General features: G+C 38.1%; 1 pseudogene; it reads right to left on the bottom strand.

The window, feature by feature from the left end:
- Positions 1-10,876: 10,876 nt before the first annotated feature.
- Positions 10,877-11,774, bottom strand: LOC109448867 (putative ribosome biogenesis protein RLP24; annotated as a pseudogene).
- Between the last annotated feature and the right edge of the window lie 12,355 nt (positions 11,775-24,129).

Raw genomic sequence — 24,129 nt, 5'->3', positions numbered from 1 at the left:
CTATTTTTGTTAATTACCATTTTTTTCATTAATTTCTAAGAACGCTTTATTCTAGGCATATTAGTTGTTTCTCTGGGTATCTATTTGTAATTAGATCAGTTTTTCCTTTTCCCCTGGAAGTACGGGAGGTGGGGGGGCAAGCACAGGGTGCTAACCCCTGCAAACTGCTTTCCCAGTCAGCTGGCTTGCAGCTGAGTTTGGACAATGAGAGGCTCTGGTGGAAAATTGGAATGTGTGGAAGGCAGAGTAATAGCCCCTCAAAAACACCAAGGTCCTTGTCTCCAGAACCTATGAATATGTTGTGCTACATGGCAAAAAAGAAGTGGGTGGCAGATGGAATTACATCTTTGTACATGTTTGCAAGTCAGCTGACATTATTTTTGGAGGGCACCCTTGGTTACCCAGGTGGGCCCAAATGTAATTATAAGGGTTCTTAAAATTGGGAGAAGGAGCAAAAAATAGGATAGCCAGAGAGATGATAGCATGAGAGGGTCTCGGCAGGTACTGCTGGCTTTGAAGGTGAAAGAAAGGGTCACACCCCAAGGCAGGTAGCCTCTAAGAGCTAGGAAAGCCAAGGAAACAGATTCTCTTCCAGATCCTCCAGAAAGACATGTAGCCCTGCTGACATCTTGGTTTCAGCCCACTGAGGCCTGTTTCAGACTTCTGAACACCAGAACTGTAAAATAATAAATTTATATTGTTTTAAGTCACATAATTTGTGGTGATTTGTGACAGGAGCAATAGAAAACTAATACAGAGGGTGAGAGGAAGGGACAATCCACTGCCACCCCCACCTCCTACTTTAAGGAGCATCCCAGCATGCACCAGGTCTTCCCTGTCTGTGGTTTCTGCTTCTACCAGGGAGTCCTGCATGGTGTTCACTTCAGCTAGGTGACCCTGGCCGTTGGGCTCTGGGATCACCATATTTTCCCCTTTTGTTCTCCAGGGGCTAAGAGGCGACCAGCTATTGATAACTTTTGAAATGCTTACCATCCTCTCTTTGGCTTTTCTCCTCTTCCATCACCAACGAGAACAATTTCTTTATTAGATTCGCCCTGTTTCAAGTATTTAGAGATATCCTTTCTTGGTTGGACGCTGATAGAGTCCAAAGTGTTACAAATATGTTTTCTTGGTTTGATGTTTGTTTTCCTTAGTTTGATGTGACTTTTTATGGTGCTTTTATGCCATTCATAAAGTTTAAACTTGCACATAAACTTATTGAACTTCCTGTAATGACTTTTGAGTTTTCCATTACAGTTGGAAGGCCTTTTGCCCTCCAGAATTATAAAAATAATCTATCATTTCACCTAGTTTTAAAATGCTATTTAGAAATAATATATAATCTCAAAAGTTTGTGTCCTAAGTGTACAGCTTGCTGAATTTTTACAAGCTATACATTGCTGGTCATGTTATAATTTCACCTTTTAGATTTAAAGTAATACATCTAGATTTAATTTAGGGTGGACAGAGTAAGATTGGAATTCAGGTTTTTTTCCTTTTAATGACCAGCTATTCATAATATTTAAGAACAGTAATCCATATTTCTCCTCTGGATTTAAAATGCCGCCTTTATCGTATACTTAATTCTGCGTATACTTGATCAATTTCTGGATACCAATCTATCTACACCAATATTTGCTTTTCACTATTTCCTAATGTTTTATTATAAAATTGTGCTAAATACCTCCCCGCCCTAACCACACAGCCTTAGAATGTAAGCTGTTTTAAATGTTTACAAAAGGGCCTTGCCCTTGCAAGAAAGAGTGAGTCAATATTAAAAACAAGCTCTATGCCAGGTAACATAGTTAACAAATTGTGTTGTGTAACTGTGTTCAGATATTTATCTTTCTACTGCCAGTTTAGCCAGGATTTGGTTCATGTAAATATTTAGTAAATAAGTGGTTTCGGAGCCTGGCTGAGCATAAAAAGAATATCATAAATCATACACACATTTTGACTAAATTCCAACTGATTGAGTCCTGAAATCAATTTTCATCAGAACTCATGGTCAGAGCTGGTTATAACCATCATAGATTGAAATTCTGGCATACAATAATAAATCTGAATTTTTCGTCGAAAATTATTATTCCCGCTTTGTTTAAAATTTTAGAAGTTAATTTTCTAAGTTTGACACTGGAGAGCAGGAACAATAATTTATTAGTGCTCTTGCCAGCTCAATTGCTCCTGTGATCAGCAGTCTGCATATTTTGTGACCCTAACTATATGCTCATTTTAACCGTAGTCAGAGGGTAGGCAAGATACTTTTAGCCAGCCATCAAGTTTTCTAATTTCCCTCTTTCCCCAGTGGTATTGTACTAGGGCAATGTTTCCATAGATTCGAAGGTATATGGAATTATCTTCTCATAGCACTTTCTAAAATCTTGTTTTATTATTTGGTTAGCGGTAAAATTGTATTTGTGGTTTCTCATTTTTTTCCCCTGTTTTTCATTTTTTCAAAGTCTTTACTATGTCTGCATGAAGATAATTTAACAGGAATATTACTGGAGGTGATTTTGAAGTTTTTCCTTTCCATGGAACATTGAGATGGTATGATTGACATCCTTGATAAGATAGGGCGGATTGTAATGGTGGCATTAAATCTTCTATTTTGAGATTTGGACCTCTGGTATAATTCGATGTAACAAGTGAGCGAGCAACCACAACAATCCTGCCTTTAATTTTTCATCACACAATGGAAAGAATTCCCAAAGAAGAATTTTCCTCGAGAGATCAATTGTTTAATTGCAAATAAATAACTAAGAATTAAATATATTTCATAAACATTATTTTATTTAGTGCTATAAATGCAACATTCCCAACAGCTCTACAAAAATTGGAATTAGATAAGACAACCTCTATTTTTCTTCCTTGTATTGTTATTTAACACTTTATAAACATTTACTGCCCAAAAAGCGGACAATATTCTTCCCACACTCTTTCTCAATATTTATTTCTTACTCTCAATATAATTCATTGCGTTTTCCAGCTTCTAGAAGCCTTTCACATTCTTTGACTAGTGTCTCCTTTCTCTAGCCTCAAAGCCAGGAACTTTGCATCTCTCTGATTCAGTTCTCCCTCTGCCTGACTCTTCTGCCTCTCTCTTCCACTTTTAAGGATCCTTGTAATTACATTGGACCTACTGAATAATCTAGGATACTCTCCCCATTTTAAAATCAGTTGATTAGCAACATTAATTCCATCTAATTCCCTTTGGCCATGTAATGTAGCCTATTTACAGGTTCCAAGGATTAGGACATGGAGGTTTTGGAGGGGCCATTATTCTGCCTTCTGCAGGATACATATATTGTATATTATATATATATGTATATACATATATGTGTATATACATATATATAATGTATTGCATATTATATATAGTATATTATACATACATATATAATATGTATATCGTATATTATATATACATATATAAAATATATGTATATACACATATATATTATATATATGTTGTACACATATATATGTGTATATATAATATATATACACATATATTATATATGATATATAGTATATTATATATGTATATATGTGTGTATATACATATATTATATATTGTATATTATATATAGTATATTATATATACATATATATTATGTATATTGTATTTATATATAGTATATTATATATACATATATATTATATATGTATACACACATATATTATATATGTATGTATATATGTATATACATATACATTATATTTTATAAATCAAGATTCAGTTGCAGAGAGCATAATCTACGCTTGCTAAGTTACGCAGAAAAGAACCTACTTCAGAAGTGTTAGGACTGTTGGTTGAATAATTAACTGGACTTCAACTCAACTTCTAGGAGTCATTTCCAAAGAACATAGTGCAGAACGAGGCCACCAGAGCACTGAAAATACTGATATAATCAGGTAAGTGTCTATGGAATCTGGAGGCTGTGGTTAGGGCTGTGGTTTATAAAAGATATCACCTCCACTACAATCAGAAAGCTGTCTCTGCTAAATTGGGAATCCAGTACGACACTGCTGAAACTTGCAGCCTCTGCCATGATTCACCAGCAAGATGGATGCCTCTTGTCCTATCTCTCTCCTCACTTAGCTCAGTTTCAAAATCAAGTGTCATACAAGTTCATCTGTTTAGAGGAACCTAAATCATCCAGGAACTCTGGTTATAACGGAGTCTAGGAGATGTTATTTTTAGTCTAGCCTCTGCAATGCAGGAACGCATACCAGCAGGAGGTTGAGAATACATATTAAACAAGTTAACCAAGATGTCTTCTAGAAACACACAAGGGATGTTTCCAAAAGGAAATACAATAAGCTGGAATAGTGGATGCAGCTGCGGAGGGGAATTGACTAGTTTCAGGATGGGATGGGATGGGAGGGACACTTTATTTTTATTGTATACCCTTTGTAATTATTGAAATTGATACTTTGCATATGCATTGGTTATTCACAACTAAATAATTTTTCAAATGGCATAGGGCAAAACGAAACCAAGTAAAGTAAAATAAAAATAAAAAGATCTCCAATGATTCTGATATTAGCTAGTCCATACACCAGGGTAACCATATTGCTTAACACTTACAGAAATAAATGTGTTTTCTGGTTGATCTAATTGAGGAAGAACATAGGTGAAGCAGTAATTGATAATTATTGGAATTCAGTTTTATATTTTTATTATTATTGACATCATTTGTGGATAAAAAATAATCTTTATTCTTAGATATTCTCCTTACCTTGCATTTTGCTCTCATTTGTGACTTTCCCATTTCCTAGTGTGAATAGGTAACTAATATATACACAAAAGACTTACTTTCAATTATCTATCATGTTGATAAGGCTAATCATTTGGACTGAACTCCATAGCTAAGAACCACAATTCCACCGTTCCTACCTGCAAGGATTACAGGCCTAATCCCAAAAAGGGAACAGTTCCACGGGATAGTCTTACTAAAATAAAACCTATTAAACTACGACAATAGTTTGAAGAGTAAATTAAATATAATGCTGAGGCTGAGAGACTAGGAAAAGGATGTATTTAAATAAACTGGGACAGAAATGGGGAGTCCAGAGGAAGTGGAAGTGGGGAAGATGCGCTGATTTACACAGCATTGGGGTTGGCAGCCGGAGATGGTCTTTCAAATAGCAGAGTCTGAGCAGTCAGTTGAAATGAGGAAATGAAATTTAAGAGAGGGCAAGTCTGCTGGATATACGCATTTAATAACCATCAAAACCATGAAAAAGATCTTGACGAAATCTGCTTAACCACAGGCTACAAACATGTTTCCAACATACAGAGGGATATGCACTCACTCTTAGTAATATAAAATTAGCACAATCAATAGGCACTGAGAGATGGTAACCTAAGGCTTCCTCTTTGAAAAACATGGTATAGGGATGTAACTGCAGTCAGGTTGTTGACCCCTCTGGGCATCTCTCTGAATTGGTCTGTGCACTCCCAGAGACTAAAGAAGTTAACTTTAGTCGTTCCCTAGGTGGCTACAGTGCGGCATGGGGAGAAAATATGCCAATTTCCTTTTGATGGCAATTCAGCAATTTCTGAGAGAATAGGACTTTATTCTCCCCCCCACCCCCCAGCTTTATTGAGGTATAATTGACATACAAAAAAACCTGCACATAAAAAATGTTTACAGGGGCAACTGGATGGCTCAGTTGGTTAGATGGCTCAGTTGGTTGTGCTCTTAACAACAAGGTTGACAGTTCGATTCCCGCTTGGGATAGTGGGCTGCACCCCCTGCAACTAAGATTGAAACAGCGACTGGACTTGGAGCTAAGCTGTGCCCTCCCCAATTAGATTGAAGGACAACGACTTGACTTAGAGCTGATGAATCCTGGAAAAAAACACACTATGACCCAATAAAAAATTTAATATATATATATATATATACACACAATTTGGTGAGTTTGGATATACAGAAGGTGACAAAAAATGTATACACATTTTAAGAAAGGAAAAAACTATTAAAATTGTAATGCTCAATATATACTGATAACAAAAGATGAATACAAGTCACGTTTGACGTCTGCAATTACAAGAGGTGCTCAAAGTGGTTACCATAAACCTTCAGACACTTCTGATTACGGTGAACTACTGCTTGAGCAACGTTAACGAAAGTTTCCACTTGTACACATTTTTTTGTATACATTCTTTTTAAAATATTTTTTATTGGGGGAAGGGGAACAGGACAATTGAGGAACAGTGTGTGCTTCCAGGGCTTTTTTCCAAGTCAAGTTGTTGTCCTTTCAGTCTTAGTTGTGGAGGGCGCAGCTCAGCTCCAGGTCCAGTCGCCGTTTTTCTAGTTGCAGGGCGCACAGCCCACCATCCCTTGCGGGAGCCAAACCGGCAACCTTGTGGTTGAGAGGATGCATTCCAACCAACTGAGCCATCCGGGAGCTCAGCGGCAGCTCAGCTCAAGGTGCCGTGTTCAATCTTAGTTGCAGGGGGCACCGCCCACCATCTCTTGCAGGACTCGAGAAATCAAACTGGCAACCTTGTGGTTGAGAGCCCACTGGCCCATGTGGGAATCAAACCGGCAGCCTTCAGAGTTAGGAGCATGGAGCGCTAACCGCCTGAGTCGCCTGGCCGGCCTCCACTTGTATACATTTTGTTGGCATTCCTGGTATACACTCAAGTTACCATCACCATAATCCAAGTAATAAACATTTCATCGCTTCCCAAAGTTTCCTATGTCCCGACCTCCCCCACTTCTTTTATCCTGTGGTAACATGAGATCTACCCTCTCAACACATTTTAAAGTACATAATACTTTAACTGTAGGAACTGTGTTGTACAGAAGATCTCAATGATAGTCACAGCCCTTTGGAATTGGACCATTGATTGATAGGGAAAGGGGGTGTGTAACTTTGTGTGGAAACACTTAAAACAGGTCCTCTGCGTCCTATGTGGATGTGTGTGTGCGCGCGCGCGCGCGCGCGCACACACACACACACACACACACACACACACACACTCACACAAGCTGTAGAAGAATTGCCTTCAAAAGTTAATTACTGACTAGAACCAGGAAGACAATTCTTGGCTGCTCTCATTACTAATCAATAGGGACTGTGGAAATCTGCATATACCCACATCATCCCCTGGAGAATTCACTGGGTGTGGAGGAAGAAACTACTTCAGGCAGTGCTCTGACCCGTGACCAGAAAGCTGACTCCATCAAAGGACAAAGTTGCAGACACTCTGTCCGATGCAACCTCAACTGTTTGGCAGCAACTGTGGGTAACAGGAGAAGAGACACTTGTCTGGGGCCGAGGAGTCCAGGACCCCAGATGACTCAGGCCTTTTCTAAGGGAGACTGAAGGAATGCCGAGGTGGGACAATGCATACAGGGCGCTGGGGACTTTCCTGTTCCCGTAAAGCCCAGTATAAAAGTTCTGCTTTGTCAATAACGTTTGAAATCAAGATGCTAGAAAATGGGGCTGTTGGCACCAGGGATCAAATAGAATAATCCTGTCGCTGAGATGTTTGCCTCTGCGGTGTGCTTTCTCATTGCTGAGAGGCTCAAAGCATCTGCTCCCAATTACTTCCTGGACCTCCTCCTGTAGTTATGTGAACACAGAGGTGTTCTCTGTTCTGTGAGCCCCTAGGTGCTTCCTTGTAAGGAATAGTGGGGTATAGATGGTGTTCAGTGGTGGGCAGAGGAGGAGAAGAGTGAGAAAGTTCATTAGAGCAATGGTTCAATTTATTATTATTTTAAACAGTGGAGCATCTTTTGTTTTCCCAAATGAAATTTGATGCACAACCCTGACATACTAGGAAAGCAAGCTTTTGTGTCTGAGGCTGGATGGTTGGTATTAGATCGCTCCTGCTGAAGCCCAAAAGTTGACCCTCCTAAATTTTGAAAACGATTACAATTACAATTCATTCCTTTAAAATAGTGTGTTCTCTTTTAAAATTTAAAAGTCTGTGCAATAATGAGTATGTTAAGCCAGAATCTATTCATGATTTAATACCCCTTGGTATGAATTTGCTTAAACCAGATTTCTATTCTTTTCTTAAATTAATAACTGGCTGAAATAAAGCCACCAGAGATTGTTAATTTTAATGAAATAGAAGGAAAATAAAATTAGTTATGAAGTATATGGCATTATGAGATAGGGTAGACATAATAGAGTGTCTCGGGATTGTGTTTGGACACTGCTTTTGATTAGAAGAGACAAAAGGTAGGGTGCTGTGACCTTGAGGAGGGACTTATTGCCACCTAATATGGCATTTAAGCCACTTATTGCCTGTGTGACCTTGGGCAAATTCCTTGACCTCTCTGTGCCTCTGTTTCCTCATTAATAACATGGCCATAATAATAGTACCATATCTTATAGTGCTGCTTTGAGGAGCCAATGAGTTGATTTTTTTTAAGCCTTAGGACACTGTTCAATACATAGTAAACACTCTGTAAGTGTGCAAAGTAACCATTTTTGACTCAGGAGTCATAGTAGCAAAAGGTATCTATCTCTGCTTTAAAGGTATCACACACTAAATTATGCAAAAGTTATTTTCCTAACCATAGCATGTAGTTTTACTTAGAAGTACTGTGATAAAAGTTGGTCTGTATCTTAATCAATACTAAGCTAAAGAAACCAATAACCTTTGATATCAAAGACTATATTAGTGTAATGTATATAATAATGTATCAGAATTTTTGAAGGCAACAAGTGAAAGATTTTGCATCTGCAAAATAACAGCGAAAGAGTTTGTCACCAAAATATGTCCTAGCACAAAATATTATCGAATGTTACTATTTGCCAATATGAAGCAAAAATCTAATTCAGATATTCTGGAAATAGAAGATGATTTAACAGATAAGAAACCTTGGGGTACTAGGCAGGTGATTATGAAATTTACTGAAAATTTAGAGATGCTATGTAAACCTACAGCTTCCGGCTATACTGATTATTTTAACTAGAGAATCCCTGCAATTCTGTAACAGAAATGTGGAAGTACAGGGCTTCACTGCTGGAAAAGGCCATAAAACGCATTTAATCCAACTACCTATCTGGTACTTGAAGCTATGGCTGCCAAGTGGAATTCAGTCTATGCTCTAACTCCAACTTCCATTGGGAATTAGCTACTTCTTGAGGCAAAGAAACTTCTTCAGATACCTCTGAATGTGAGAGTTCTGTGTTATTGTGTTGCACTCTGCCTTCTTAGGCCCGATAGAATGTCGTATCCTCCTTTCTCATTGGCCGGGTTTTGAATGTGAAGGTAACTCTTTTACTCCTGAGTCTTCCCTTTTCCAATCTTAGCATCTCCAGTTCCTTCAGCCTTTCCAGCTGGTATGTTCTAAAGGCCTGTCCATTCCTGGTTGATATTCTCTATTCCAGGTTTTTCAACAAACCGCTAAAACTCATCAGATGCCCTGACAAGTACAATAGAGAAACCTACCACCTACCATTCTGGACCCTCTTCTTTTGTAAATGCAGCAATGAGCATTTTAGGTAACTGCATAACACCCATCTTTTCCTGTGGTGTGGTGGGATTTTGAGTTTCCAGTGTGATTCATTGTGTCCTTGTTAAAAGTTAAATTCAGCTTTTGTGATCATTTTCTTTTGGATTATAATTTACTGCCATTCAACCTACCCACTCTTGTATCCGTTTCATGTCATCTGGAAATTTGACAAGCGGGTCTTCATTCATGTACAAATTTCTAATAGAGTCAAGGACAAAGAGAATTTGGTCATTTTGCTTTACATCATTTTGCTTTACATCATTGTAGATTTACATCTGCACCACGCTATCTGCTTCCATGCTGAAAATGACAATTTTGAATGACAAGCATCAATATGCATCAATATGCTCGATCACCTCCTAAATATTGGAAACATCAGCAGTTACACTGGACTCACAAGTAGGTAAAGCAGGCGGTGGTTTCCAAGGCAACCTCAAATTTTCTCACCCTGTCAAAGTGCATCTCCAATTCATTCTCAACACCTTGCGTTCCAAAAGTATCTGAGTTTTTTTCTTCTCTTATTAAAATGAGCCAACATTTAATAACACTCAATCCTTCACTCTTATCTGGGTGTAAATTTATCAGCAAATTCCCTGGCAGCAGATTTTCACAGGGAGTAGAGTGGAGACAGCAGGAAGGATCTGGGAAACTAAGAGGAATGGAAAGAAGATTGGAGATACCCTAGCAAATTCCACTTCCTTCAGCCCGTCCAGTATGTTTGGACCTCAAGCTTTTTCCACAGTAATGCATGATAATCTTGTACTTTGTCTTGGTATTTCTTCTGTTTCTTAGTTATTAACTAACAATCCATTATGAGTGTAAGTATAACAATATATGAATAACAAAATGATGTAAAGCTATATATTGAGGAAAATCTTCATAGTGGGTGGTAGGTATCAGCTAACTGATAAACCAAGTAACAGAATAATGAACAAGTTCCATTAACCACAATCCTGTAAACGTTTTAAGAAATAGGAGCAAGAGCACATCCCATTGCTGCCTATAATACCCTGACCTCCTGTATTATTGGCGGGGAAACATTTCATAGTTTTGCACAGAATTGAAAGGTTCAAAGAGTAATAATACATAAATGTCTTTTTTTTTTTTTTTACGGCAAAGAAAATTTTATTTTGTGTATCACATAAATGCTGCCTAGTGCCCTTATCCAAGTGGTGTGACCATTTTTTGTCCACTTCTTTATTAACGGAATTTTCATGACTTTCATCTGTCAGTACATCTATCGGTGAAAGTTTAACATTGAGATGCAATCTAGCATCTATAGCTGATGTTTTGCAGAGAGCACTGTAGAAGAGATATATTTTTAATCACCTTTTCATTTGAGACACCTTATGTAAAAAGTAAATCAATAATTTAGACCTAAGTTTCTAAAGGAGATTTTTAAATGCACTTATAGAAACGGTTATAGACAGTAAGATTTTTGGAAAATCTTCCATGCCCACATCCTTTTGTAGTTTCTGTACTATTTTGTTTTCCTGATGCTTTCCTTTGCCTGCAAAAGGGTCCTGGATGGGATGCTTTGCTTGACAGCTTTGATGTCCTGAAATTTCTGTAGTTCTTTGTTTTTCTGCAATCTGTTCATCATAAATTTTGCTTGGTATTCGTGTTCGATCTCTTCGACTCTCTTCATTGCATCAAGTTTTATTCCACAGCTCGCTGGTATTTGTTTCTATATTATGGTAAATGTAGAAAATATTTCTGCATTTTTCTCACATTCAAATGATTTATCCACTGTAGACTCTACCAGCTGCTCTATGGAATGTTTTAGTCCACCCGCTCTTGTGAGGATTGTGCTTCTTTTTAAAATTGTTATGACACTTGGATTCACAGAATCTGAACACCCTGCAAGCACTGTGGACTAAGTTCATGTGGTGGCAGCTGTGGTTCATCCGTCCAGAACAGAAATAACACCCGTCCTTCTGCAGGCTGAACCCACGTGGGATCCCCGAGCAAATGCCCAGCTTGAGAGAGAAGACATCAGTGTGTAAGAACAAGTAGAAGAGAAAAATACCTTGATCTACTCTCATTCCAGTAAATCTACTGCTGCCAAAGTCACTAAAAAGGCAACTAACATTGCACAACAGCAAGAAGATGCAGTAAATGTATTCTGAATGTTGTAGTCTTGAATATAGTCTCAATTAAATTAAAAGATATCTCGAGACAGCCAGTAATCCCCATCAACTGATGGGTTAAAGACTTAAATGTTCCCTGTATCAGAGCTTCTCGAACTGTACTGTACACTCAAGTCACGTGGGGATGTTGTTGAAATGCAGATTCTGGTTCAGCCGTTGAGGAGGGGGCAGCTGAGATTCTGGATTTCTAAGTGTTCAGGTGAAGCTGATGAGACTGGGCCACCCACAGGGGATTCCAAGACCCTCTCCAGAGCTGGCAGGAGATTGCTAAACAACAATATTAACCTTGTTCAACGAAGTCAAGTATGTGGGAAAACTAGAAAAGCCTCAGACACAGGCCACATACTGTATCTGTTTCCTTGTTTCATTTCAGTCCCTGGACTGTGTATCTACCTGGCAGGCATGAAACGCCACCATCAACAATGAAACACAAAGACGCATTGTTACCCCAAATCCATCTGTCTCCTATCTAAAAACACACCGCCCACTGAAACAGTATTTGAGTTTTGTGAAGCTGTAAAAGCTGTGGTTACATATAAACAAACACCAAGGAAGAAAGATGGGTATAGAAATAGCAGGTGATGAGGAAACGTTAGCAGAGAAGAGTCAGAGAGCATTTGCTAACAAGAAAACATCCTGTATAATAAGTCCTATTTGCCTTCAGACTGGGACACGCTGTTCAGGAAGGGTTCCTATAGTCTCCACATTTGTAAATAAAAGAGCTGTGTATTTGCATGAAAAGATGATGTGAACAAGTGACTTCAGTATACTGTAAACTACCTCTTGTTATGGGGTGGGGACGGGGTTAGGGTAAATAAAGGCTACAAACCATTATTGAATACCTACTACATAAAACTGATTTACATGTATCATATCATTTAATATCCACTCAACCTTGAAAAGTACGTGCAGGATTAAAGTACTCATGTCACAGTTGATGAATCTGAGGCTCAGAGAGGTTACAGAAGTTGCCTAAATTTATACACCAGGGTTTCCAATCCATTTTCTCGCGTAAAATTGTAGAATGCCAGTCTGATACATTGAAAACTAGACAAATGTCAGTTTTGGTATTGGGTAAATATTTCGAGTATTTTGAAGAATGATAGCCACTAGCAAGTGGGGTTTGGCTAGGAAAGGCTACACTGAGGACGAGTGCTTTTCAAATTATTTCTTAAAAATACAAATATCGATATAAACATGGAGACATTCAAACAATATATGAAAGTTACAAAATGAAAAGTAAAATCTCTTCAGCCTCCCTTCTAGAAATGGGATGGTCGCGTCAATGATTCAGAATCTCTAATGTTGAAAGTGAACTGACACCTTGGGATGCTTAACCATGGAGTTGGGAGGACTGTGGGTGGAGTTGGGCCCCTTGCTGACTCTCTGGTCTTGAGTTCCTATTGAACTCTGTGGTAACCTCAGTGGTGGGGGGCATAAGAAGGAAGGAAGTCAATATAGGAGGGAGGAATGTGGTCTCACTCTGTTTTTTCCTGGCCATGGAGGACGGCCCTCCCTGTGTGCAGGTGCGCGTGCCTTTGCTTGGTGGTTCAGTTTTTGTTTTGTTTTTTCCTTTTCCTGAATAAACTTTTTCTTTTGGTGGATACACTGGAGACACTAGGGATGGAGCCCAGCACCAGTATGGTGTAGGAACATTCCAGGTGATTTAAAAAAAAATTTTTTTTTATTAGTTTCAGGTGTACAAAACAATGTGATAGTTAGATATTTACACTCCTCACAAACTGATAATCCCCCTCCACCAATCTACTACCCCTCTGACATATATAGCTGTTACAATTCCACTGATTCTATTCCCTATGCTGTACTCCTCATCCCATGAATATATATATACACATATATACATATATATATTAAATTATAGTTGACATTCATTATTGTTCACCTTCAGCTTCAGGTGTACTGTGCAGTGGTCAGGCATCTACACCATCCATGAAGTGCTCTCCCTAATAAGACAAGTGTCCATCAGATACCCTACAAAATCTTTACAACATTATTGATTATATTCCCTAAACTGTCTTTCATATCCCCGTGGCACCATGTGGCTACCAATTTGTGCTTTCTAATCCCCTTACCTTCTCCCTCATCTCCACCACCTTCCCATATATTAACCATCAATTTTTCCTCTATGTCTCTGAGACTATTTCTGTTTAGTTTGCTCATTTATTTTGTTCTTTAATTCCACATATGAGATCATATGGTATTTGTCTTTCTCTGACTTATTTCACTAACATAACATTCTCGAGGTCCATCCATGTTGTTGCAAATGGTAAGATTTCTTTCTTCTTTATGGCTGCGTAATATTCCATTGTATAAATGTACCACAGTTTCTGAATCCAGTCGTCTACCAATGGGCATTTTGGTTGTTACCATGTCTTGGCTATTGTGTGTAGTGCTACAATAAACACAGGAGTTTGTATATTTTTTCAAATTAGTGTTTTGAATTTCTCTGGATAGATACCTAAGAGTGGAATTGCTGGGTCATACGGTAGTTCCATTTTCAGTTTTTTGAGATACCTCCATACTGGTTTCCGTAGTGGCTGCACCAATCTGCAATCCCATCCAGGTGATTTTTGAGGCATGAAGTCAGTAAGGACTCTGAACTAGATCACCCGTAAAAGAAAATCCTTCACACTGAGGCTGCTGTCACACAATTTATTTGATTTGAAGGTTTGTTCTTGTTCCTTTTTTCAAAGTTACTTTGAAACTATAAGCATTTGTTGATAAAATGCAAATGGAATAATTTTCTACCAAGTCGTGGGTGATATATTTGAAATCTCAGAACAAAGTTGGTGAACAGGTTAGGTCTGTATCCACCTGTCTGTGCACCCAAGCAGAAGCATCAGGTGTCTGTGAATCATAAGATCTGGCCGGCTGCTTCCGGCATGTTCACTGAATCCTAAATCTGCAGCCAGTAGAGTCCACAAATCAAGAGTTGTTTTTGTTTGTTTGTTTTTAATGCTCCTGGATGGAAATTTCTTTTCAAGTACTATTTCCTAGAATCTGTAGGAAAATTAATATGCACTTTCAGGGATTTCTAATGACTTCTTGTTGTGCCAAAATGTCATTGACACTCTGCTATTCTCATTTAACTTCTTTGAACTTGGCGAGTGGAAATAACAATGGTGGTTTGAACAGAAAACCACTGCCCTGGGAAAACAAATGGAAATACATAGCAATTTGTCAAAGTCTCCTTGATAGCCCAAAACTGAAGATAACTTGTTTATTGTGTAATTTAATAAGGAACTGATTTAATCACTGTAGTTCTTACAACAACAAAGATCACAAAGAGCTCCTCACTGCAGTCCCAGAGTTGCAGTAGTAAAACTTGGCTAGGAGACGAAATTCACCTTGTTATGTGAACACTGAACAAGAAGGACAAACATGAGAGCTGATCGGCTGCTGAGTGGCACACTGTTTAATACTTGCTAGCTTCACTTTACAAACAGGGCACATTCTTTTAAAATCAATCTTGTCTTCAAATCTCTGTGCAAAAGTAGCCCTGGAGGGCCGGCCCGGTGGCTCAGGCGGTTAGAGCTCCGTGCTCCTAACTCCGAAGGCTGCCGGTTCGATTCCCACATGGGCCAGTGGGCTCTCAACCACAAGGTTGCCAGTTCAATTCCTCGAGTCCCGCAAGGGATGGTGGGCTCCGCCCCCTGCAACTAAGATTGAACAAGGCACCTTGAGCTGAGCTGCTGCTGAGCTCCCGGATGGCTCAGTTGGTTGGAGCCTGTCCTCTCAACCACAAGGTTGCCGGTTCGACTCCCGCAAGGGATGGTGGGCTGCGCCCCCTGCAACTAGCAACGGTGACTGGACCTGGAGCTGAGCTGTGCCCTCCACAACTAAGACTGCAAGAACAACAACTTGAAGCTGAACAGAACCCTCCACAGCTAGGATTGAAAGGACAACAATTTGACCATTGTTCCCCAGTAAAATCCTGTTCCCCTTCCCCAATAAAATCTTTAAAAAAAAAAAAAAAAAAAAAGTAGCCCTGGATACACAAAATTAGGGAAAGCAGGCTGAGCTGGGGCAGTGAAACATGGACATGGACCTTGCTGAATGAAACTTAGATGCATTTTCCTTTTCATTTCTTTGACCAAGTAGTTAACATTTTTTAAAGAATAATTTTGTTTCTGGCATGAAGAAAGAAGACATAGCACATGTTAAAATACAAAATCAACCTGTAGATCAGTGACTACTCATGGCTTACTTCAAAGGTTGGTGTTCTGGATATTTAGGATTTTATATCAAGAATGCAGAAGTTCTGGACCATAGTTTCTAGAATATTCATACCCAATTTGTAGACTAGAGTTTCTAGAAAAGTATGATTGGTTACATGGATTGACAATCATGGTATAAAATTATAATTTTCCCATTTCAAGTTCCAGACTCTAATGAGGGGATGGCCACACATTTAGACGTAATACCAATTGTACTTTAAGGTAATAAGCAACTTAAACCCCAAACAATTCAGTATTTAAAATTGTTAAAACAAGAACAACAATGAAAAAGAATTAACTATGAGAAGAATATAAACTAACAAAACAAAAACAGCAGCAGGATTCTGACTAAGTCTAATTTATTTTAAAAAATCCAAAATTTCTTATATTTTTCTACTACAGAATGGTACAAGTCTTTCAACTTCTGTTTTGCTAAAATAGTCAAGTGTGGCCCCACAATAAACATTCAGAAGACTAAGGTATGACAGTATATCCAGGACTATAAAAACCTAGATTGGTTTTATTGACTTGGGCCACAGCATACAGAAAGGTGACAAGAAAGTAATGTGCCCATATGAAAGAAGACAATGCAGCAATTTAGATGAATTGTAACACTAATTGTTCCTCCCACTCCCAGGGAGAAGAGGATAACTGTTACGTTTCCTTATATAATGATATTCCAACAAGCCAAGGCTTTCTGTGATATCTGTCATTAACTGGCAGGTTCAAATAATAGTATCACACGTATACCCCACCAACTTGATAGCACAGCTTACCATTTCCTATTATATATGTTGATTTGAAATTTTGAAGATTTGATATTAAAATGAACTGAGAGGTAATTTTTAAAAAGTAATATTATTCAGCAACTTGAAATGCACAAATATATCACAAAGTTATGTTAAAAATCATTCATTTGGGTGAAGGGGGTAAAAACAAAACCCAAAACAAAAAAGTCCAAAGAAGAAACAAAAAGAAATGATTCATTCAAATATTTATTCAGTGAATATTTACTTATCATGTACTATATGACAGGCACAGTTTTAAGCCCTGAGGTGATTTTCCTGCTCTCAATATAGTTATAGGATGTTTTTTAAAAATAAAATTCAAATTTGATTGATAATCCCTATTCCTAATTTATTTTGCCAAGATTGAAAGGAAAGAATTCATTCACAAAAGCAGGGCCTAGAATGTATAAAGTGAGAATATTTCAGGGTGACATTTTCCATTTTCTGGAACAAAAATGTTAATGTCAGTGAGATAGAGGGGTTTGAAACTGTCAAGAAGTTTCAAGTGGCCAAATATGGTAAAATTCCCACTTCTCCAAATGGTTAATATGTTTGTTTGTTTTTTTAATATAGAAGATCAACATGGCCTGCCTTATCATAAAACATGTGTCTTAACCACTTAAAAAATATGGAAGCTACTTTGAAAATGTAACTATACCTTACAGATAATGGGAAAGAGTGTAAATACCGTTCAGGTATTCAAAACTGAACAAAGGTGCAGGTGGGCTACTCCCAGGTGGAAAACTGTTTGGAGCAGCACAGGAATCTTGAGACCCATAAGCAGGAGAGCAGTGAAAAAAATGAAGGGATAAGGGTAGGGCAGAGTCCGGTTACAGAGACTAAAGATGAGGTTGGGGGAAAGACATAAGAGTTGATTTACTGAAACAAAAGCTGATTTACAGATCCTTTTTCTCTTTTTCCAATATTTTAATTCTCTCTTTTGCCTTCCTGGATTGGTCACATAGAGTATTTTTTTCATCCTGTTCACGAAATCCGTTACTTGTATGCTTCTTAATGTTCCTGTCAATTATGTATGTTCCCTCAATATTTAACCTGGCTGTGGTAAGGAAAGGAAATTGTTTTGAGTTATTTGATCTGTCCTGATACATAAGACAAGTCACTTAAATTGGAAGAGGACTCAGCCTCTCTCTGTAAAACGAAGGGGTGGGTAACATATCAATACAATAGAGCTTATGAAACACAGAAAACTTGGCTGTAGCTGGCTTAAACAGCTCAGATTTTTTGGCCAGAGTTTGAGAAGACTTTGTGGTTAGTTTAATTAAGAAACTCCAGTTCCCAGCTGTACTTATCTCTGTGTATTAGCTCATTCTCAAGGTAGCGTCCACCTTGATGACAAAATGGCTGCAGAATTGACAAGCTTCACATCTTTATCTCACAACGTTGAGAAGAAAAAGAGTGTCTCTTCTGTTGCTCTCTTTAAACAAGAAATATTGTTTTACTAGAAGGTTCCAAAAAGCATTCCTCCTTATTGGTTCAAATTGATCCCATTCCAATGTTCAATCCCATTGCATTAATTTGCTAGGGCTGCTATAACAAAATCCCACAGATTGGCTTAAACAACAGAAATTTATTTTCTCACAGTTCTGGAGGCTCCAAGTCCAAGATCAAAGTGTCAGCAGGGTTGATTTATTCTGAAGCCTCTCTCCTTAGCTGGCAGATGGTTGTCTTCTCCCTGTGTCTTCATGTTATTTTTTCTCTGTGCATGTCAGTATCCAAATGTTCTCTTATAAAGACAGCTGTCATATTCGTATAGGGCCCACCGTAATGATCTGATTTTAACTGAACTACCACTTTAAAGACCTTATCTCCACCTATGGTCATATTCTGAGATACTAGAAGGTAAGACTTCAACATAGGAATTTTAGGGGGCACAATTCAGCCCATAACACCCATCCTACTGTATGTCAGGGACCTGGCTGATTAGATTGGCTTAGGCCGAGATTCTGAACCAATGAGATCATCCCCACTGCTAAGTCCATTGTCAAAACTCATTGGCAGCCTTTGAGAGGGTGTAAGATGAAGTGAAAACTGGGCTGACAGAGGGAGTCAGCGGCTAGCAATCAATGTTCACTATAAGAGGGTTGGGCTACGTGATTGCTAACACACGCGTATAGTCTAGCTCTACAACTCAATAATTCAAAATCCCAAGTACTTTTCTTCATAACGTATTAAGAGTTAATTCAATACAAAGCAATAGGTGGAGCTTTGATGACAGTAGACCAGAAAGAGGGATCAAAAAGTTACATTGCCAGAGAAGCCAGAAGGGCAGGATGACATTCTCTTAGACTTATGGCTGTATTATCTCTTGATGGCAGTGATGGAAAATAGGACCATGAGCTCCAGTGGCTATATGTGGAGAGGGGCAAGATGGCTCAGCACATCTTATATTTCATCACATTGAATATGGTCAGAGTTCCGTAAATTTCAAAGGGTGCTGATAAAAACAGTGGATAGAAAAGTGCTTCAGCCTTTGATTCAAGCTCTTAATTTTTAAGTTAAGCCAGGAGAAATTTATGTTTAATAGGTTAAAAATGGTTAACTACTGGCAATTTCATGGTTCAAACTAATAAACACATTTCCCAGTAGACCCTAAACATCTGTATTTTTACACAAAACAGCAAATGTGAAGAATTTATGGAAGAAAAGATATCTTAGAGCATAAATTCCCTTTCAGCCTGACGGCCCCTATAGACTCTATTTATGATACAGTATAAAATAATGGTAATGACAATCTTGACTGATAGAGACAAAGCTTGGTTACATCTCACAGTTTAATTTCTGTAATTAGAAAATATGTAATAAATCTAAAAACATTCAAACAAACTAACAAAAATTGTGGCATTATTTTTTAGTCTTGGTTATCTTAGGTATGTTTCCCTATTTATACCAAGTAACTGAATCCCCTACTGTAGATGGGAAAATATGATTTTCTGCATTTTATATAAATAGTAGAAAAATGATTCTGCTCCCTAACCCTAACTTCCACCTTCCCGATTTTCTAACTTTATTGGCACTGAAATCCCAAGACTGATTTGATAGGTCATTTGTTTTGTTTGAACTTCAGGTTAGAATTAAAAATTATATATATACGTATATATGTATATATACATATGTACATATATACATATATATTTACATATATACATATATACATATATATTTAAGCTATAATGTCCCAGGTAGACATTAATGTAAAAGAAAAATTGGCTCCAGACTACACGAGTCTCACAAATTTAATATTATTGTTGAGTTAGCCTTTAGTCTAATTTTCTTTCCCGTAAGTGTGGACAGAGATTTAAAAATATATTTCTTACCAGAATTGTTTTCTTCACTCTACTAAAGTTGTTTTACTTTTATAGAAATTTTGTGTTAAAGAAGTTTCTCTTTAGTCTTAATATCCTTCCCTTTCAAACCACCTTTTAATGTGTGTAGGATATACATTGATACAGGAAAATTGGAAGGCTCCTAAAAATATTTCCTATAAATTTCCAATAATAAAAACATTACTACGGCTCCTCTGTGGAGAAGTTATTCAGATGAACCTCAGAAAGAGGTTTTAAATTTAGTCGCTGTGTTTATTTTACATATCCACAAAGAAAAATATAATGTTATCTGCACAGAATCTAAGAAATTTAAATTTCTTAGATTTGTGCAATAGAGCAAGACTATTAGTTGCTAATCGAGGTTTGGAGCAGTGCTGTTGGTGGAACAATACAGTGTTTAATTAAAACACAATAGAATTCTTTTTATTTGAGAAATTAAAGGAATGTCATGTTCTTCTTTTTCATTTTCCTTAAGGGGATCTCTACAGAATATATTTCCATTATTCAGTTACTAAGTTTGTTGAAGCTTAATTATATATGTGGCTATGGATAGTACAAGCAAAGTGTAAAAGTCATCTTTTTCCCTCCACGTAGGCACAAATGCTGGCCTGCATTACAGACCACTGTGGGAGGTGTTTATTTTGCAATTAAGTAAGAGTAAGGAGAACATTCTGAAGTTATTGCTTACTGCCCCTCCCATGCTCCTCACCCCCCATACCTTTTTAAACATTATTAAAACCAAGGATGAAAGTGGTTTGGGTAAAGTAAAATTCTGGGCTTAAGTAAATTAACATAAAAGAGATAAGTGTAAGCATTTGCATTTAACTTCAAGTATGAAATGTACATGGGACCTGGAGGTAGGTTGTGCTAAAGTCTGAAGATTTTAGTTAATCACAAGCTTAAAATCAGTAAAAGTATGAAATGGCTGTCTTGTACTATAAAAATAGAAGTATAGGTTCAAGATCACGACAAGTAATATTCCTACTATTTTGTGAACTGGTCAGGTCACACTTGAGGTATCTTTTTTTTAAGGAGGGCACAGTTCACAGTGGCCCAAGCGGGGATCGAAACTTGGTGTTATCAGCACCATGCTTGTACCAACTGAACTAACTGGTCCTCCCTTGAGGTATCTTAACAGCAAAAATTTTAAGAGCAATATTGATAAAATGGAGTGGATGAGCAGATTAGAAAAGTGAGTTGTGTGAGGAGCAATGTATAGAATTAGAGATTCTAAGACTTGAGGAAGACTAAGGGTGAGAAACATCACTAGCATTCAGTTAGCATGTCTTTTGTGCCAGGAATTGTATTAGGTGCCTTCTAGAACCTTGCTTAATTCTCAGAATAGCCCTATGTTGTAAGGATAGTTATCTCCAAATTCCCAGTGGCTCTGTGTGGAAAGATTCTTCATTCATCAACTACAGAGCTATAACTGTACCTCCTGCTTGTCTGATATTGAAATCTGTACTTTTCCTACCACACCTTAGGCTACCATCACCTGCTCTCTGGGTTCTTCAGAAATTATATGTCAAGACTTGCTTTAGTCAACCCTTTGTTCAACACTATTTTGGGACCTGTGCAGTTTTGAGGCACTGTGCCAAGAATTTGGCTTCTTTGAGCAAATAAAAATATGTGCCTAAATAGCTATGATGCAAGGTGTAAAGCAAAAAGCAACGTGAGAAGCACAGTTAATGTGCTTTGGGAGAGGAAATATTACTGCCGAAGAAGAATGTGGCATTCGAACTGGACTTTGAAAGACAGAGAGATGGGAATGTGCTAGGAGAGCATCCCAGACACAAAGAGCACGCATGTAGGAGAATGAAATGCATGTCTAGGAAACACCAAACAGCTCAGTGTGGTTCTAGTGCAGAGTAAGAGAAGATTAATGGAAAATAAGTTGGAGAGAGGGACGGACCTAGAGGAGCGAGGGTCAGAAATGCCAGGCTAATGAGTTCTGTAATGTTCTGCAGGCAATGGGAAGCCACAATTGATTTTTTTTTTTTTTTTAAGTAGGGCAATGACAATGGCCCCAAATGGTTATTCTTATAAAAGACTTACCACAGGGCAGAAAGTAAGGTGGAAAGAGGTTAGAAGGCTTTTGTGTTTCCAAGTCTGAGATAAAGAGAGCCTGAGTTATAGTATTGTCCAGCCTTCTTCTGTCCCTTTTTAGGGCCACTTAACCCTCATACATACCACCCAACTGCTGGCCCATCAAACAGTCTAGACCTACCCCTCTCTGCCTTTTTTTTTTCAATTACCTTTGTATTACCTCTTTCCAGTCATCAAGATTCTTGGCTTCCTGACTTCTACCTTCAACTCCAGGCCTCATGCATCTGACCTTCATCCTTACTTTTCTAGCATTGGACAGTAGTTTTCTCCTGTGCACTCTGCTTTGATTCACTTTCCACCCTTGGACTATGCCATCATCTCAGGTAGGCTCATGAGGCCTCAGCCCCGGCCGTATTCCTGTACAGCACACTGCCACATGTATCAGTCAGGACTCTCCATTGCAGACAGAAACTGCTCTAGCTAGTTTGGGCAGGTCAACACAATTTTAATTTAATAAAGGGTGTTTGGTATCTCCTGGAATCACCAAGAAGGCTGGAGGGTCCGGCTGAGAGACTCTGCCGCGGGGGTCCACACCCACATCATATTGTGAGGGCCGCTGAAGGGCTGACAACACTATTGCTTCTGGGCACAAGTTCCACAGCCTGAGCCCATGACTCTGGGGACTCAAGACAAGAAATGTCAGCAAGGAAGTTCAGGAAGAGTGATGCCTCTGTTGTCATTCTTGTGAAATGGCAGATTGTAAGGGCTCCTGCTTTCTACAGTTCTTCACTTCTGGTGTGAAATCTTTATGATTTGGTCTCATGGGTGAAGCGTAGGTCCATGCAGAGATGGATGTGCCGTGGAGCTAATAAAGGTTGAGCTTCAGGACCTCTCAATTGCACAGACCTCTTCTACCACCCTGGAAGAGCACTAGAAATGTCACAGGTTTTTGGAAAATTTGCAAAAGAAAGATACTGTCACTGCAACTCTGCCTTTCCCTGTCACACTTACTAAATTTACCCATGAGGAAAAGCTTAAAGAAACTTTTCTAACTTTTCTATCAATAAGGAAATACAATTTGACAACCTTGATAAAGGAAAGACTAAAGTATCTTTCTATTCTTTTTTTGTGTGTGTATGTTTTTGTTTTTGTTTGTTTGTTTGTTTGTTTATACCAGCTTTATTCATAATTGCCAAAACTTGGAAGCAACCAAGATGGCCTTCAATATGTGAATGGATAAACAAATTATGGTATATCCAGACAATGGTGTATTCTCTGCTAAAAAAAAATTTTTTTAAAAAGTGGGCTAAAGGATCAAATATATGGTGATGGAAAGAGAACCGACTCTGGGTGGTGAACACACAATGTGATATATAGATGATGTATTACAGAATTGTACACCGGAAAGCTATGTAACTTTACTAACAATTGTCACCCCAACAAACTTTAATTTAAAACAAAAACAAAAATAGAAGTGGGCTATCAAGCCATGAAAAGACGTGAAGGAATCCTAAATTTACATTGCTCTGAAAGAAGTCAATCTGAAAAGGCAACTGTATGATTCCAACTGTATGACATTCTGGAAAAGGCAAACCTATGGATACAGAAAGTGTGTCAGGGGTTGAATAGGTGGAGCACATAATTTTTAGGGCAGTGAAGCTATTTTGTATGACACTATAATGGTGGATATGTCATTATACATTTCTCAAAACCCATAGAATGTAAAACATGAAGAATGGACCCTAATGTAAACTATGGACTTTCGGTGATAATGATGTGTCAATATAAGTTCAATAAACCCTCTGGTGCAGGATGTTGATAGTAGGGAAAATGGGGGCGTGCAGGGAACAGTATTTGGGAACTCTAGTTCCTGCTCAATTTTTTCTGAAAATCTAAAACTGCTTAAAAAAATCTATTAATTAAAAGAAAACCAAATTATATTCTATATGTTATAGCTAAATACCTGAAGCAGCAGTGGCAGTCGCTTTTTGGCAGACCTCAAGTACAGAATCCAGACGTTCCCATCTGTGCTCAAGGCATCAGGCAGCACTGAGGATGGCCAGGACAGAGCA

This window comes from Rhinolophus sinicus, linkage group LG05 (assembly GCF_036562045.2).
Source record: "Rhinolophus sinicus isolate RSC01 linkage group LG05, ASM3656204v1, whole genome shotgun sequence".
Lineage (NCBI taxonomy): Eukaryota > Metazoa > Chordata > Mammalia > Chiroptera > Rhinolophidae > Rhinolophus > Rhinolophus sinicus.
This window is presented reverse-complemented; position numbering and strand designations above follow the sequence as displayed.